The 6,351-nt window shown below is 42.0% G+C and overlaps 1 pseudogene; it reads right to left on the bottom strand.

Annotated features, from left to right (window-relative positions):
- Positions 1 to 4,620: 4,620 nt before the first annotated feature.
- On the bottom strand, positions 4,621 to 5,727 carry LOC102860078 (annotated as a pseudogene).
- Positions 5,728 to 6,351: the final 624 nt, after the last annotated feature.

The following is a 6,351-nucleotide window of genomic DNA, read 5'->3' as shown; positions in this document are numbered from 1 at the left end:
TCCTACATGGTAACTCCAGCTGCTCGGTGAGTCCAGTGTGCAGCGGAGAAAGCAAATGGTCAGAAGGCTGACACAGGGCACGGCTGACTTCCTAGGAAGCGATTTTCTTACTTGTTGCTGGAAACTGTTCCAGTTGTGAGTTAGTGGAGGCCAGTGTGGCCAACGCTATGGCAGCTGCCTTCTTTTCAAAGCTGTAGCTGGATAAATGCCCTGTGCCTTCTAACTCGGACTTCAGAGGTTATACTGGAGACATCATTATTAATACAGTCTTATTTGGAGTTCATGAAAGAAATCCCACTTACCCATATCAGAGTCACCTCCACCAGAAGAGTTCAACTTACGAAAAATCTCCTGCTTCTTTGATTTAACCATGGGCGAAGTGTTTTCAAGCTTGGTGAAGAATGAAGGCAAGTAGCTTATACTTGCTGGTGAACGGGAATCATTCCTGTTAGGAACAGTTACATATATTCTCATCAGGTACTCTTAACTTTGGGGACATTTCTGTTGATGATAATACAATTATATATATATATAAGGAAAAAAGATTAAGACATAGCTCTTAGGACCACAAATTCAAAAATTGTACATGTATAGCTAAATTTTTCATTTCTCTCCAAAATTGGGTTTTCTAGCTCATTTCACCGAAAGGTATCAGCATATATTTGCGATGAATACATCAATAATAACTGCCCTGCTCGCTCTTCCTACCACCTACCTGCCTGCCAATCAGTGATAATGACTCACACTAAGGAAAAAGTCTAAGTATGTATGGAAGGCAATTGGGGAACAATAAAAAAACCAGATACAGAAAAGTATAAAATACAGGGTGAAGTGACAGAAAATGAATTTGTGACTAGCATAAATCAAGCCACAAAGGAGCTCAAATACAATCTTAGCACTTGACTATAGAATAAATTTCAGATATGCAGAGGTGGACTGTAAGGGCATCAAATGTAAGTAAGTATAGGGTTGTGATGAGGGTTAGAAATAAGTAAAATAAAATATGCAAACAGGATTTGCCACAGGTTTTTCTATAGTCACAATGCTTACACAGTCAAATGGTAATTAAAGCAATGATTTCCTACCCAGACAAAACAGTATTTTTTAAAAAGACCATAAAGGACTTAATTTCAAGAGGAAGAATGAAAAATCTTTTTATAGCTTATTTAAATATTATAATTTTTCTCCTCAAAATCTCCTAGCAGTCAGTGGGAAGACAGACAAACTAACACTCGGAAGGCTGTCTTCTGACAGTGGGCAGCTGTGAGCCTCTCACCTTGGCTCCACAGGCTCGGCTCCTCTCTGAGACAGCAGCAGCAGACTGTCCTGTTTTTCATGTACAACTGGAACTTGGGGTGGGGAAATGGGTTCGTAGGTCTCTGAAGAAACAAGACTCCTCTCTGGGGATTTTCCAGGCCTAATAGTGCAACATGTAAAATATTAAATTGTGCTTCAGTGACTCACCTATGGCTCAAACAAAAGTTGGTTAACTCACTAGTTCACTTCAGAAAAAGTGAGAAAATGATGCATTTTTCAGGGGAAACAGTTGCCTAAGGTATTCACTATGTACCTAGACAGAAAAAAACCCCAAACATCTCTCTTGTTACCCTTTATCCATGTATCCATACATGGATGGGAATGTGTTAAGTCCCCTTTGTCCACTGAACACGTATGAACCTGGGTGAGTTTTTAACTGCTTACTTCAAAGTTATGATTTGTCTTTCAGATCTTTCCTCATTACATTAAAAATAATGAGCCTGAGCAAGAAACGGAAACCTAGGGACCTTTGTCAAGTCAATCTTTTTTTTTTTTTTAAGTAGGCTCTAGTTACATCATTTGAAAGCCCAACAGGTCTTTGCAATTTAATGCTCTGGATACCATACTGGTAAAGATAAAGCAAAATTTTTAAAAAGTTTAGAAAATTATCTTAGTGGTAACAGTACAGCCACCTATGGTTTTTAACATGTGACTTCTCAGTATCTTTCTGAGTATATATGACCCTTGGGTATAACTTAAGTATTAATATATCTATTAAACACAAATATAATGCTTACAGTTTTGTGGCATCGAGTTGAAATTGACTCAAAGCTGACCCTTTAGTAGGTTTTCAGAGGCTGTAAATCGCACATGGGGAGAGAGAAGTCACCTTTCTGTTGTGAGCAGCTAATGGATTCGAACTATGTGCCTTTGGGTTGGCAGTGCAACTTAACAGCTAGGCTAACAAAGCACACCAGATATACAGAAAAATAGAGAACACTTGTATTTAGTTCTTGTGTTTTTCAACATTAACTGTTCTATAATCAGCTTGAGAATTGCTGTTGTTAAGTGCTGTCAAGCCAAGTACAAGTGATAGCGACCCAATAAACAACTGATCTGAACCCTGTGCTAGCTTGTGCCATCCTTATTATCTCTAACATGTTTGAGCATATTGCTACAGATACTTTATCAGTTCATGTTGGTGAGGGTCTTCCTCTCCTTTGCTGACCTTCCACCTTTCCCATCCATTCCTTGAAAGAATGTCCCTTTTCAAGGGACATTCTCCTAATAACAAGTTCAGGGAATTCTAGTGGCCTAGTGGCAAGAAGCTGCACTTCAATCCAGAAGGCACATGATTTGAGGCCACCAGTTGCTCCAAGAGACAAGGATGGACAGTCTCTGGCAGTGCAATTAACTGTGTCTGAAAACCCACCAAAGGGTCAGCTCTAGGGCGGTTTTGACTCTACTGTACACAACAAAAACACGTACAAAATATATGAGATAAAGCTTCACCGTCTTTACCTCCAAGGTTGCATTTTCTCTAAGATGTAACTCTGTTCTTTTGACAGTCTATGCGATATTCAGTACTCCAATACCACAACACAAATACATTGGTTCTTCTCCTGTCATCATTATTTACTGTTCAGCTCTCAGGTGCACAGGAGGTAAGCAGAAAGACTAGCTTGAATCAGGTGCACCTTAGTCTTTAAATTGACATCTCTGCTCTTCAGGACTTTGGAAAAGTCCCTGACAGCAGAGCAGATTTTCCCAGAGCTATAGTGTCCTGATCTCTTGACTGCTGGTACCAAGGGTGCTGATTGTGGATCCAAGCAAGATGAAATTGTTAACAATTTTAATCTTTTCTCCATCTATTATTATATTGCCTATCGGCCCACCACTTTTGTTTTTTTGAGGTTGAGATATAATCCATATTGAATGCTGCAGCCTTTGATCTGCAACAAGCGTCTTAGGTCCTCTTCACTTTCAGCAGCCAAGGCTGTGTCTTTTGCATAATGCAGGTTGTTGATGAGTCTTCCTCTAATCCCGATGCAATATTCATCTTCATAAAGACCAACTTCTCTAATAATATGCTCAGCATACAGGTTCAACAGGTATGTACAAAGGATGACATGCTACTTTCCCCATTTAAAACAAATCAGTGTTTCTTGCTGTTAAGATACCATCTTCTTAGGTCTAGGTATAGATATAAGCACAATAAAGTTTTCTGGAATTTCAGTTCTCAAGGTTAGCCATACTTTGTATGATCCATACAGTCAAATGCCTTTGCACAGTCAGTAAAAACACAACCCTCTGCTTTCAGCCAAGACCTGAGATCAGCAATGCTATCCCTGTTTGGACATAAATACTATAAATTACAGAAAAATGACTTTTATGTATTAAAGAGCAAGGAAGATAGGTAGAAAATAAGTGTGCTAATTCTTTCCTTTTTTTATTCCTTTCAAATGAAAATACACAGAAAAATGAAAATTTTGTTTTCCTATCATGCCAAATGGTTATTAGAATTTTTTTTTACTTTCTTCTTGCTCTTTTAATAGGTAACTATAAAACCCTACATTCTCTCATACTCTTACAGCTTTACTGATTTTTTGTACTTGAAGAAGTATCAACACATCCATGAAAGATGAAGAATTTGTCTACTTTTATATTGTTGTCCATTTTATTGTAAACTTTATTTTTACTTTAAATGGATAGCTGTTTTCTAAGATAAAAAGAAGAGAGCAGCACAAATATTTTTCTTCTAGCTCTCTTCTGTGTCCTGCCCTTAAAATTTGTCAGTCATTTTTTTTTTTTTTTCACGGTTTGAGGTTTTTAATTTTTACAAAATCTGAGCTGGCTGAGCTTCAGGTTACAGCAACAACTCTGGCAGCAAATGGGTGGGATTATCTGCTGGTCCCCGGCTGAGGGAGAAAGAGGTTTCATGCCAATAGCTGCAACTCTCAGCTCCCAGTCAATGCTCACATGGCTCAGGCAGGGGGAGGGAGAGGAAGAATTTGAGGAAGCTCCTGAGGCTCAGTCAGACACTGCTTGCTTTGCCTTTATCCCCTTTCTTTTCCCTTCCCAGGGTGACTGGCCAGGGGCAGAGCAGAGAGGCCCAGGAGTAGTTGGAGAAGTAAGTGTAGATGAGACACAGCACCAAGGGGAAGAGGCCTTTGGCCCCAGATGGGGAGAGACCTAGCCTTCTCCCCAGTGACTCCCCACTGAGCACAGAAAACACCTCTAGTCCAGCAACTCCACGTGGAGGTGTATGGAGTCCAGGATTCAAAGAAGCAGGCGGGTGAGAGATGGTCAGGGGCAGTGAAGACAACAGCAGGCTCAGGTGGGGAGACGGCAGAAAACTTCCTCCTACCCATGGGACGAGACGATGGGACGACTGATATTGCTGTTGGTGGTCATGGCATTCAGCTCCCACCTGATATCATGGGGCAGACAGGACTGGTCCAGGTTATACTGAATCACGGCCAGTTTGCACAGGGTCTTCAGACTAGGGCTGAAGTCCAAAATGTGTAAGTCAGAATGATCTATGAGGTCAAATTCATCTCCCAGGCCCTCCTCAGGAGAACTGGTACCCCCAAAGAGGACAATTTTGTCACCAACAATACAGCAACACTGGCGCCGCCGGGGACAGGGCCCCTTCTCCTTTGGTTCAATCTTCTTCCAAGTAAAGGTCACAGGGTTAAACTTCCAGAGGTCATGGAAATGCCAATTCAGTCTTGCATTATAGCCCCCAAAGATGTACAGCTCTCCATTATATCCGAACGCTGAGTGGCTCTGGCGTCCCTCAGGCAGCACTGAGGTGGGTGGGCAGTCCAGCCAGACTTCGGTCCTGGTGTCAAAGACGCGGATACGGTTGCAGTAAATCTCATTGTTGGAGTGGAATGGCCCAAAGCGGTAGGCACGACCCCCAAAGACGTACATGTGATTTCCCAGCATGGTGGCTGAATGGAAGTCCCTCCAGCGTGCCGGGTTACCCTTTGTACCAATAAGGGTCCATGTCATGGTGTTGGTATCTAGCTTGTGAATGTCATTGGAAAAACAGTCTGCCAGCTGTTCATAGCCCCCAAAAATGTACATGGTCTTGCCCAGGACACAGGCTGAATGCCCATCCCGGGCCCCAGGAACTGTTCCCGACACTTGGGGTGTGGACCACTTGTGAGTATTGACATCAAAGGCATAGAGAACGTTGCAGGCCCCTTCTGTGTCATTCCGCCCGCCCCAAAGAAAGACTGTGTCATCAATGAGGACAATTGAGTGTCCATATCGCATGTAAAGTACTACAGGAGCCTGTCCATGGGTGGCAGGCCTCACCGGTGGCAGCTTTGTCCAACGCAAGGACACTGCATTGAAAATGTGCACATCAATCTGTCTCAGCGTCTCATAGTCTTCACCAGAACAGTAACCCCCGAAGGCCGGGGCGGGGCTGCGGGTCCTCGCGCAGCCTGCAGCCTTGAAGCCGTTGCGTGCCAACCGACTTGGTACCCAGCCAAAAATCTGTCAAAATTTGTCAGTCATTTTTATATGATTTTTGGTATCTACGCCCGAGTTAAAAGAACCGAAAAGCAACTTCAAGCCCCAAGCTGCAATATGGAAGGATGCTGTGTACAAAATCCTGAATGATCCAGGAGCCATCAGAAGATGTAAAGAATATATTGAGTGTCTTTAGCAAAAATAATTAGTGAACACACATCATTACAGGAAATAGTATGTGATCACTGAGAGCCAATAGTTATGAAAAAGGAAGTCCAAGCTGCACTGAAAGCATTATCAAAAAAAGACCCCAGAAGTTAACTGAATGACAACTGACACGTTTCAACAGAAAGATGCAACTCTACTGAGAGTAAAGCTCAAAATAGTAACGTTCATAAAAGGCAAACTGGGATCAAGCTTACAAGTGCTAGTCCAAGGTATAAAGAGACTGCCAAATATAACCAGAAACGCACAATCTGAAGAGGATAAGACTGATGCATGGGACCTTCTAAAGATTAAATCCATGTGTGTATCAAAAACTTTCTGCAACATGGTGAAAAGAAACCTACAGACTGGGAACAAACATTTGATACTACCATCTCAGACAAG

The sequence above is a fragment of the Elephantulus edwardii genome, unplaced genomic scaffold, assembly GCF_000299155.1.
Source record: "Elephantulus edwardii isolate Elephantulus edwardi_28Jun2011 unplaced genomic scaffold, EleEdw1.0 scaffold00324, whole genome shotgun sequence".
Classification (NCBI taxonomy): domain Eukaryota; kingdom Metazoa; phylum Chordata; class Mammalia; order Macroscelidea; family Macroscelididae; genus Elephantulus; species Elephantulus edwardii.
This window is presented reverse-complemented; position numbering and strand designations above follow the sequence as displayed.